The following is a 12,880-nucleotide window of genomic DNA, read 5'->3' on the forward strand; positions in this document are numbered from 1 at the left end:
AGATAAGGACGTTGCACCTACGCAGAAATGCACCGGGTGAGATTAAGAAAGAAGTTGCAATGTGATGAGAAAAGTAGTTCTCAATCGGTGTTGTTGAACAACAGTCTCAGGTAAGAGCCTGTATTTACCAGATTTTGGACACAAGCCAGATGAGGGCTTTTATCTGAGATGAGACATTTACCTGAGACATTTATCTGAGAAAATAAAGGCTGTTAGAACTGGTCTTCTTGGAAAACCAGAAAAAAAAACTAGGATAGAGAAAATAGAATAGAAAAGCTCAGTTGGAAGTGATCTGCAAAGATCATCAAGGCCAACTGCCTGACCTCTTCAGGGCTAACCAAAGGTAAAACATACTGCAGAGGGCATTGCCCAAATGTCTCTTCAACACTGACAACAAGAATGCCCAACTGGGACAGAATTCCTCCAAAGGTAAAAGGTGAGCACGCTAAAAAAAATTAAAATGTAGTGCCATTTTAAACAAAACCGCTTAAAACAATTAGGAGTCGACTTGATTAGCCTGCTCCAGTACTAACAACTCGATGCCCATGAAAATATGAATAACATCCCATTTAAAGACCATGAAGCACTAAAATATTCTGGAGTGACAAATTCACAGTACTGTCAAGGGCACAAGTTCATGTGGAAGAGACTTAACTAACATTTCTTTTTTATTACACTAAAGCAATTAAAACGGGCTTCCAATTTCTATAATTACAATCATATTAGTAAATTAAAAAAGACCTTTTTGCTTTTCAGATGTGGCACAGCAATTTTAGTAATGACTTTTTCCCCCCAAAGGTTTAAAATATTTTCTTCTCAAGGACACTTGTAAAAAACTGACAAATCTTAATTAGTAAAAAGCAAATTATTTGAACTATAGGATGACTTCATAACAGCCCAGAGAGAAACAGGCTCATGACTTCCAAGCAGCAGTCTTGAATTACATTTTAAATTTAATATAAAATGGTTTATTTGAATATGGCATAATTTAAAGCCAATTGAGCCTGCTAATTTTGAAGCAATATAACAAAGGCAACAGAGGAATGATTTTTATTCTATTAGACAATCAAAATGCTTGTTTCTGGTTTCTATTTTTGGATTCCTCTACACAGATATTTAGAAGTATTACTTAATGTCCAACAATCAGTTTGCTGAACTTGAGCAAAATAGGTATAAATTGGAAATTCATAATTAAGGAGTATCTTAGGAATGCAGCATTGTGGCTACGGGGGAAATACAAGCCCTTTCTGAAATACTGATGGGTGACTTACCTTCACGAAGTGTTTTTTCCTTGGAAAAAGTTTTCATGTGCAACTCATCACTAAAACACACTGGTGAGGAAGGCAACCATGATACTGTAGGGTTGTGGGTTTGTTTTGTTTTTCAAGTTACTGAAAATGTGTTTTGCTGTATTTGCTATACACGCTCATTCTCTCTTTTTTATTTTTTAAACTTCTCTCATTTTTTTAAAACTAGTTTTACTTATATTATATAAAAAAAGACCCAAAACCAGCAGAATAAAACCTGGTTTCCTGTGGTTTTCTGTCTGGCCCCGAGCCAGCCCCCTCTCACCTTCTGCAGTTACCAGGCTTCTTCCCACCACCCACGCCAGGTGCTGGGGCCAGCCAGAAGCTGGGTGCACGCTGCCCCTCTGAGGAGCACGCTTTTAGCTTTAGTTCTGCAGAACCATCCCCAAACAACAACCACCTGCAGAGAGGTTGGATGGACTTTCAGAGATCAGACATTTGCTTTCAATGTATAATCTACAGTGGATTCTGTCCTAGAATAAAGCTTGCCTGTAACTCCTGGTACAGGTAACTAAATTAAGTCTCTGTATCCAAAACAAACATCAGCAAGATTATTCTCTCCCAATTTAAGCATTAGGAGTCATTAGGCAGGCTAAGATGCTTTATTTTCCAAGGAAATCTCAGGGAATTAAAAGCAGCCTCCCCGGGTTTGTGGCATGCAGTGAATATGGTGATGGTAACGGTGGCTCACTGAGTTCCATGTTCTTCTCTATGCTTTTTCAGGACGATCTTCAGCCTCAGCTTATCACTAGCAGTGATACAGGGGAGGAAGAAAAAGAGGGGTGGGCATCACTTAACAACTCCCTACATCCACGGATGCTTTCTGTGTGCTGGCATGTTGGATGCAGACCAGAGACATCTCTCTGGACCCAACTCCGACTCGCAAACAGACGCCGCTCTCCAAACCCTACAGACATCAAGAAGAGCACAGTTAACTCAATTTCCACACACAATAACTGAGGAATCGGTGCTTTTCTTCCTGTGCTTTTCCTGCTCCTCCGAAGCATCGCCCCAGGTCACCTCAGACCGACTCCCCGCGGCCAGCAGCTGTTAAACTGCGTGCAAGGAGCTTGACGCTGCCTTGGCGAGGCAGATTTAAAAAATCGAGTCGGAAGCAGATGTACAGTAACAAAGATGAAAGAAGACAAACACAACGTGCAATCTTTCTAAACAACAGCAGAGCAGCGCTATTATAAGAGGCAGGCTGGGTTTTTCAAGTACTTGACCTGGCAAAAACTCAAACCAACAGCTGCTCCTACAACCTGCCTTTGCCCTTCCACGTCCCCCACAGGCACTGCCATTTACACTAAAAACATCCCACCAACATCTGAAGTAGGCGACTGGGTTTCATGATTCTTACAATATTAAAGTTCTTTATATAATCACTAACTCTGTGAAATGAACACCAATTTATTATACAGTCCCTCTCCATGTGAATGTCCCCTTATTTCATTTTCCTCAAAGACATTGTTCGATTCCTTTTTTTAAAGCTCTTGAGAGGAGATTACTTCTTCTACTCTCCAGCAGAATACAACAAAGCTGAACCTATTTGCCACAAAAAAAAGAGCTTCCCGTATATTCATCCCAATTTTTCTCTGAATACATTCTATTATTGTCAGGAAGCATTAGAGCTTTTCACTGATGAATCTCACAGCCCTCTATAAAAAAAAGGAGAAACTACCACAATTCACTTTCTGTGGCAAAGAAAGAGATGGCTGATTATGCAGCTCATTGGAAGCGATGGAGTGGATGGGATCCCATTCAAAATTAAACACCTACGTTTGTATTACACACACAGCAGCTCCGTGCCTGTGTCTCTCATGAGAGTTCAGAAGCCCAGAGAGCCACATTACTGCATCTACTGATGGGTAGCTACAAGCACAATAGGGAGAGCCTGCATTCCTCATGCATATACTCTGCTATGCAGCCACCTGAATTTAGGTGGCTGAATGGAAAACTGAATGAATTCCACCTCTCAAGACAGAAATGCCAGAGTTTTCCCTGCCTCTAGCCCCACAATCTAATCACACTGCCTCCTACTTAAATCCCATTGCCTCTATGCGTAGGGTGCTGTCACTTTTCAGATGTCTGCAGGCAGCTACGTGTTACAATACCCGCTGTCCTGACACCCAACCGAGAACCCTACATTTCCATCTGTGCATTGCACCCAATTTGGTAGTACTGTCCGTTTTCCTGGTCATGTTTATAACTCTTGATGCTTTGCATATGTTAAATGAGAGAAGGGGGGAAAGCAGGAAGATGAATGAACCCAGAGCGCTGTTTTTGCTCTCCTTCTCCATGCTAACAGAGCTCTTACTGTAATAGTTGTTGCAGTAAACTATTTCTGAAGTTTTATAAACTTAGAGGGTGTTGTTTTGTTGATTTTTTTTTTTTTTTTTAAATTTGGCTGGGGTTTTGTCTGCACTGAGCTCTTCAGAGCATATCGTATGGTTCAGTGATATTATGAAGGAAAAAGATATTAAGTAACGACAAGAGAAAGGACAGAGAAGGAGAGAGTTTGGTTTTGTTTATTTACAACCTATTTTATGGGCCTGTGTTTCTCTAGGCAACCCTCTGCATACCCAAAAATCCTATGGAAAGCGTAACAAAATTGTTGAGTCAGTAGTTACCTGTGCTAACACCATGGGCCAGCAACACAAAGTTTACTCAGTCATTAAAAGGTGAAGACACTAATTCAGAAGTTTCCTCTAATTAAAGCATTGGGAGTGGGAAAAAAAATGTAAATAGATCTCCACAGCACTGAACATTTCAGTTTGCAATTACCTGGATTTTACACTAACATTAACTCTAAACAAACATACACAAGACAACATTCATTAATGTAGAGGAAAAGTTGTGAGAATGGGTTAACCTGAAATTGAATAGTTATTTTTTCCATTAAATGACGGATTATAACATAAAAGTTGTTTTAAACTATTAAAAACAACTTTGAAAACAAGTTAGAAATCTGCCATATATTCTCTCAAGTGTGACAGTGATTTTTTCTTTTCTTAGTTTTCTAAGACCCCATCTTCGCATTACCTGTTGATTGCAGTTCAAGAAGATATTTATCTCCCAAGATGTAATAGCATCAAAGATCTCAAACAACTTCCACTTAAGTACTTGGTTTGCTCAGCCCCGAGCAGAGCAGGCTGAGGGGAGGCCTCATGGCGGCCTGCAGCTCCCTCACGAGGGGAGCGGAGGGGCAGGCGCTGAGCTCTGCTCTCTGGGGACAGTGACAGGACCCGAGGGAACAGCATGGAGCTGGGACAGGGGAGGGTCAGGCTGGGGGTTAGGGAAAGGGTCTGCACCCAGAGGGTGGTTGGTCACAGGAACTGACTCCCCAGGGAAGTGGTCACGGCACTGAGCCTGCCAGAGGTCAAAGAATGTTTGGACAGCGCTCTCAGACACATGGTTTGACTTTTGGGTGGTCCTCTGTGAAGACAAGAGTTAGACTCGATGATCCTTGTGGGCCCCTTCCAGCTCAGGATATTCCATGATTTCGTGATTGTGTCTACAGTCCACCACCTACAAAGCATGCCACAAGGAACAAGAACGAGGGACATTACTGCTTTACATTCTTTCTTCCCAACAGAAATAAATCATTTCGGAGACACAACCCTAACGCTAACTTTTCTCCAAATCATTTTTCCCCAGCAGTCTCCAAGGAGATAAAAATTGTGACAATACGAAGTACAGATGTTTCATCTTTTGCTCCAAAATAAAGGATCACATTCATCTCATACAATTAAGTGGCTTTGCCATTATAAGAGGAAGAAATAAGAGATACTTCATGCTCTGCTAATGAAGCAAGCATACAGACAATCAGCAGTGTAAGTGAGGTTACTGCTTTTATCTTCATTTCTGGAGAACAGCACTATTTTTCTTTTTAGGTCTAACTAGAGCATTATCCGTGGAATAACATTTTTTCCTGTACTAAAGTTTTCTCATCATCCAAATCAACAGATTTTACAATATTCCCCAGACAATTTTATCCTTCCCCCAACCCCTATCTTTATCTTTCCTCCGAAAGCCACCTGAGATATTTGTTTGGTAGTCAACTTCTGATTCACCTTCTCACTCAAAGTAGTTTATTGTACTACATTAGTAGTAGTTTCAGGCTTTAAACATTTCATTTTTGAGTAGCCTTCTTGAAACAAATGTCAGATTCTTTTTATGGAAAATATTTTAAAGAATGTGAAACATGAAACAATGGAAGAAACAACAACGTCCCACTGAAATTCTTATATTTTTAAGTAAGATTTCTCAGCCATTAACATAATTCAGTCTTCCTTGTAACCTTCCTTTTTACTGAGATATCTCTTTAGGAAAAGATTTGCACCCCTGAAATTCAGTAAAGGTTCACAGATTGCACAATACAAGTGCTCACTGTACTGAATTCAATCACTCTCCTTTACAAGTTGCATTTACTCCTTTCTACTCATCCTGTATAAGGAAACAGATGATCCAGGACACCTTCACACATGACCAGTCTCTCATTTCTAAGATCCTAAGCTGTCCCTTCTCTAACCAAAATCTGTTTCATTAAGCCAAAACACTGATCAAGCTTTCTCTCAAATTAAGGAAGGCTACAGGATACTAAAGAAATCAAAGTAAACTGGGAGGCATCCACCACTGGTATACTTGTTGCTGGAAAATAGTTAAAAAATAGAACAGGATACTAAAAGCATGGAATAAAGCACTGGAAAAACATACAAAAGTTTTACTGAATGCTAATGATGGGTAAATTTAAATCTGTTTTAACTGGTCACTGTGTTTAAGGGTAAAAGGTGGCCTGCTGCAACACTGTAGCACAGTGAACAGTGGAAAAAAAAAGGTTGAATTGTGCCTGCATGAGTGCAAATCCAGACTGACCACCATGAAGTGTATTTCATTGTTCAGTCTAAACAAAAATTTCTCATCTTCTTTCCATATCCGGGTGGATAATTAACAACAACTCACATTGTTGCTCTCCCCTGAATACACGGTGACCAGTGTAAAGCACCAACAAAAGATGCTGACACGGTGGTGGTGTGCTTAGGGTGATGGCTGCTCATCCTGCACAGTCCTCTCCAGATGGCTCGGGGTGATAGGGATGGTGGGCTGGGGAAGAAGGAATATCCCATACTGTTCTGCACATCTGTTCAGCTTCCTTTACACATAAAAAAAAAAAAGAAAACCTTACTGCCTCCATCAATTTTACTCTTCCAACTTAATACTACTACACTAACACCAACTACAGTGTAAATGTTACAAGTGGGCAGAAGAAAAAATGGCTTTTCAAGTCACACAAGAGCATTTGCTTGGGTTTTGCTATCTTAAAAATGGACTTGTTTCAATAAAGCAAGTACTTAGGCTGCACTGAAAACATTTTTCTTTCATATGACCTTTCTTGAAATCTGTATCATACTCCAAGAATTTATCATCCCTTCTCCTATTCAAACAAACAGAACTGAACTGAGTCACCATTTGTTTTTCTTTATTTCTGTTTGACTTTACTGAAAATATACACAGCGTGCATTTGTTGAAGCTTGTTTAAATTTTATTCAATAGTTTTGTACAGCAACTCAAAAATATTTTCCTTGTGCGTCTTCAGAAATAGTGGCAGCTCTTCATTTTTTAAGCAGAGGTGAAAGAACTAAACACAAAGATACTTCATTGCATGCACTAGAGTGTGCCTCTCAAGCAAGCCTTTAAACATACCATCTCTTGAAAAGAAGCACTCAGCCAGAACAAGGAGAAGGAACTCAGCGCTGAGTTAAGAAAGCAAAAACGCTTTGTCCTAGGGCACAACAAAGACTTGGATTGAAAATCTCCTCCCTCCCCCCCAGCTTCTGTATCATCTCAGCATATGCAAACCATACGTCGGGTAGATTTATTCAGCTCTTGCTACTTTGAAAACCCAATGATTACACACATGAAAATGTGCAAGTACTGAAAGAGCACTGATTGGAAAAACGGCATCTTGTAAAATCTAATTTTCTTTTCACCTTTATGACATGCAGTGAGGAGTAAGAGCTGCATGAGGTCAGAAGTAGCACAATCACAAAGCAGTGGAGAGCTAGTTATACAGCCAAGCTAATTAGGTCAGGAACCGACATCCAATACCAGGTCAAAATTCTTTCCAGATGTCATCTCTACGGATCTCATCAAGTTTGAGTACAGAGTTAATTGTGTAGATAAAGTCACAGAGTTCACCCTCACCATGGGGAAACTCGGCAGCCCTGGTATCCGGAAAAGTATCCACGTGTCATATCACCCAGCAGCAGCACTCCCGTGAAATAGCTAAGATAAATCTAGCCTTAAAGGAAATCATGGCTCAAACACTCTGCAATACACTTAAAACACTGATTCCTACCTACACGGTAGCTGTTAATTTTTCTAGTATATACTGCTACTCTTTTCTCTTCTCTTCACTGCTTCTTTTACTCTTCTCTTTACAAGGCAGTAAAATCTAACGCCAACGAGAAGAAAATCATTATTTCACAAATAATGCTATTCAGCTAACGGTCAAGCATACCAGGACATTTCCTTCCCACCTAGACGAGGTTTGTCTTGTTCACCACCTGCTCATTTCAGGATCTGACAGGACTTCAGACCAAAAGCATCATTAAAAACACAGATTCCCTCTTCATCCATCTGATGATTAAAAAAAAAAAAAAAAAGGCAGAGCGGCTTACCACTTTCCAATTTACTATAAACTACCAGGAGTTTATAGTAATTGCAATTCTGTAACTAACTGCAATTCTTTCAATAAGGTCTCCTGAATAATGACCATTTATATCTCAGGCAACCAATTATGTCTTGTATCTTTTATATCTTAGGCAACCAAACCAGAGTTCAGGCAAGCATTTCAATACATAGTCTTCTAACAGTTTATTTTGAATTATGGAAAGTCACCTTTTTTGCGTATTACAAAAATGTAATAGTTTGGTAATATGAGGACATCAGCATCATTACTGTAAGGTATTGCAGGCTACTTTAGGCAGTTGGATGCTGGAACAACTTCTCTAAGAGAATACTAACAAACTGCACTGCTAAACATGCCTTTTCTTCACAATTAAACTACAAAAATGCAGAAATCGCTCCTGGAGCCTGTTTAGAACACACTTGTACCAACCTTCCTCCTTCACAACCACTACCTGTTATCAGAAGCTAATTCCTTGATTAAAGAAAATGTAAATTGCAGATAGGCCTTGCTGACTTACCCTGATCCCATTTAACAGAGCCTTACTGGATTTGAAGTGCTTGAAATACCTGTCTGGGTCACAGCCCATGTGACAAACGCATAACATTAAGACCTTTGGGATCCAGCCCGCAGTGAGAACACGGAGTCCAAATCCTCAAATCACCTTAAGCTAAACCAGAAGCGAATTCAGTAATTTGCTTCTCAGGACTCCAATTAACCCTAAATTGCAGGGGAAAGTACAAAAGCGATGAAGGATCACCTCCATGTCCAATAACACCCATTTCACAGCAATACAGTGTTCCCTATTTCCTTTATAATCCAATATTTATTTACCATTGGAATCCTTTCAGAACAGCATTTTTCAGAAAAAAAAAAGTATGTTGTTCTCAAACTTTTCCCTCTGCAGTTATTCTAAAATATCATGGGGAAGTGCTAAGTTCTCATAGCTATTTCTCAAAAAAGACCAAAAATCTAACATATATGTATACATACGCATTTATTTGTTGTATATATACAGTGTACACAAATATATTTGATATATTTATGTATAGATGTACACAGATATATGTTTATTATACACATGACACTCTGGGATGATGGAAGAGTGCAATAACATAGGTCAAACTGGAAAGAAAACCCATTTTGTACCCTGACAATTCAGCATTAATCTTCCCCTCAGCTCCTAGTGTGCCTCCCGTTGTCCCAGATCTCACCAGGCAGGACAGACTTTCCCGCTGGGAAACATCTCTAACAGTGTTCAGGCCACCACCGTACATCACAATGCCTAAAACTCCTCGCAGTCAAGCAACCACAGGGCCCACCTGAACAGCCAAGGCCTTTGAGACAGCAGCATGAACTTCCTGGCATGTCCACAGCATAAGACAACCCACGAAGATTTACGTTAACATAACATAAACCAGCAAGCCTAAAATTCCTCAAGGCAGAGCTTCCCACCCACTCCCATCAAGGGTTTCCAGCACTGAACTCTGGGATTTCCCTAATTCTCCCACTTATGACACTACTACCAATATTCCTCTTTCCCTACGTAAGTGCCCCTTCCAAATCTCTGATAAGTCTACGTGGGGAAAAAAGAAGTTTATTTTGGGTTCATTTTAAGGGAGAAAAATGGGGAAAATGTTATGTGATTATATCCTGTGATTAACAGCTGAGTCTAAGTGAAGCAACATAAAAACTCCCAACTATTTCCATCCCAAGCCAAGTACGCCATCTGTTCCCACACAGCACGGCAGTCACCAGAAGATGGACTGCAGCACATCACAAAGCCTTGGGTGATCGAGGTCTGGTGTGTAAGTCAAGAAAGATGCCATGAGTGTCAGAAGTACATCAAAAGACAGTGGGGAAAACAAGCACACAACCCATGAAACACGAAGCAGTCTTAACTAAGCTCCAGCATTAATGCAGCCGGGTGTTTTCCAGCTCTGCATGGTTATTTTGCTTCCATGCCTAAGGAGGGCTGAGCTCTGAGTAGGTTTGCCCAGAGAAGGGGTACACTTCACATCTCTCGTACTCGTTATCTGCCACAGTTTGGTAACTCGAGCACTCACGATGCAATTCCTCTCTGAGGTAACCTTCTTCTGTGCTTTCCACATGGTTACCATCTTCGAGCTAACCACAAAAACCATTCATCTTTGAAACAAGAAAATAGCAACTCGTAATTTTCCAGTTCATAAATTAAAATAATAATGCATACAGATGGCACAGCACACAGTTATGAGAACCACACAAAATCCATATACATCTATAACTGAATTATAATCAAATAACAGGCAGGGTCCAGCAGAGATCAGAAGGGATCATACCCCTTTCCTGCCTCATCACTACCGAAGACATTTTTCAAAAATTGAGTTACCTGGACAGATACCAATTCACATCTTCCACCAGGAACAGTATACTAAGAGAAAAATCTGCAGTGTAGCACAAAAAAACCTGAATTATGTGATACATCGACTTAACTACTACATGAAGCACATTAATATACAAAGATCAAAAGCAGCTGCATCTCCCCAGATATAAAACATTACTTCCCCTTGGTGTCTCTGCTTCTTTTGTCACACATTTTCCCTTTTACTAGCATCCAAAATATGTATGTCAACATTCTGCTCTGCTTTAGCTTCCTAATAATTCAATCTATAATCTTTGTCTTTTTTTTATTGTTGCTGTTTGGTTGTTTTTTTGTTTGTTTGTTTTTTAAATAAAGCCTAAAATGAACATCAGGCATTAGAAAATAGAAAAAGTAACGCGTTTCAATACAGCAATACTGGCTTACAAAATCTGATTTGCAGCACTTAAGAGATTTCCTCACTACGCATACAGTAACTCCCATTGTGAGACAAATAAGCTACTATAAAACCATCATGAGTCTCAGACCAAATACAGCAGTTAGCCTTCTGTAAGAATGCCTTTTCAAGGCTGGGAAGGCTGAAAAGCTGTGTTCCGTGAAATCTGGCAGTGGATCAACACATCTCCATGGTGCTGGTAGGGTAGAAGTGCCCCAGAAACCAGCTTCAAGGAATAAAAAAGTCTTGGCATATATAACCTATCACTTAGAAGAAGCTTAAGTGACTTTTTCCAGTTAGTTACTGGGGATAGGGATGACCAATAACACTAATAGATTTTTTTAAAGTCATTTTTGGGTTTCAAATGGGTGCATTCAAATATATTTTGTGGAACTTATTTTAAATACATGGGTACAATCTTCTTTGTTTATCATTATCACACCCACATCCTCCCACCCCTCACACACTCCCACTCCTCACAGTTTTGAAGATGCAAACTTCGGATTTTATGAGTCTACAGAATTTCAGCGCCTAACACCGAGCATGTGGAAGCATCGTACTGACTGACAGCCCTCTAACTGTTCCCAACTAGCTCTCAAAGTACCACGGCCCATTAGATTCTCATGTCCTAGAGAGAACCTTACAGTTTGAGACTCACCAAGAATAATTGATACACTCCACAGCTGCATCAACAAATACCAGACTATGGTGCTAAAATTATTAAAATTTGAGAGGTGTGATTAAGAAGTTTATACTTACTAAAAGAACTTTCCTTTTGACTAAAAGCTCACAGTCTGTGGTTGTTTCCAACCCCCGACTTCTGAGCTCAGATAATAATGGGTGTGTGTCTCTCCATATTCACTGTTTGATCCTGTCCTGGATTTGTGGCAGTTAGCAAGCTCCTTCAGGAGTACACCTCTCCCAGAGATGGGTATCTGACCTTGCTAACAATGCAATGACTGCTTTTCCTCACCTCCTCCTTTTTCTGAAACAGCATACAGGTTGGGTCTCTGCTCCCTTCTCCTCTCCCAAGTGACTGCAGAAGGGGAAATGCTGTCCCAATGTTCTCTCACTAGAGTCAAAGCTTCTTTCTGAAATGTAAATTCAACTTGCAGTGTTACACACTTGGAGTCCCCAGATCTCCAACATGATCCAAACTAAGGGGATAGAGTAATGCACCCTAAAAGTCTATTCACTACATAAAGGTCAAAAAAGAACTTTCATTTGTTTTTGCTTTTCTGGGGACAAGATAAATAGGAAGGGAAAATACTGGTTGAAATGATAAAATCCCATCATCTGAAGGCTGAAAACCTGCCACACAATAACTTTGAAATATGTCTCCCTCCAATTTTTGTGAATAAAGGTTCCACGGGAAAGAAAGGAATAAAGGCATTCCATGCTAAGCAAAATTCATGGCTTTATCTACCCTCTCTTTTCCTACAACTTATTCAGCCACCAAACATTGGGGGAAGGACCTCACCTCACTCATCTTGCCAGCAGCAAGCCACACACCAAAGCCGTGGAAATAAGGCCAACTAAAACACAGCAAAGAAAAAGAAATGGACTGCCTAAAAAACAGCTTCAGAAAGCCTGTTACAGTAAGGTTACATGGTACCCCTGTTACTACACAATCTGTACACCTAGACATTAAACTTTCTCTCCAAATTTGACACAGGCAGACAGCGTCTCAGCTACACAGCTGGGAGACAAAGCTATTTGATGATGCTCAGAAGCACACAAAGCCTGTGTAAGGATTGTAAATTGGACCTAGATCACACCAATCCTTAGCATTGCAGCTTTAACCACAAGATGAGTTGTGTTTCCTTCTCAGAAGCAAAATCCAGCTATTGCCTTAGGACCCACTCCACTTACAGCTGTGCTTTTTAAGACAGCTGTAAGCCAACCACTCCTTGCTTTAATTAAACGGATTCCTCTTCCCATTCCATTTCAACATTTCTCCCACTGAAGCTGCTGCTCCTGGCTGAGCTGCTTTCAGGGCTGGAATCAGTCACATGTGAGCAGAAACATAATCCGGGGGAAAGAAGTCAAAGCAGTTTATGGAGTTACTGTCCTTATGGCTGAGACAC

The 12,880-nt window shown here is 40.3% G+C and overlaps 1 protein-coding gene across 2 annotated transcripts in view; it reads right to left on the reverse strand.

The window, feature by feature from the left end:
* The window catches only part of WASF3 (WASP family member 3), a 63,721-nt gene that overhangs the window by 23,794 nt on the left and 27,047 nt on the right, over window positions 1-12,880 (reverse strand). The window lies entirely within an intron of this gene.

This window comes from Aythya fuligula, chromosome 1 (assembly GCF_009819795.1).
Source record: "Aythya fuligula isolate bAytFul2 chromosome 1, bAytFul2.pri, whole genome shotgun sequence".
NCBI lineage: Eukaryota > Metazoa > Chordata > Aves > Anseriformes > Anatidae > Aythya > Aythya fuligula.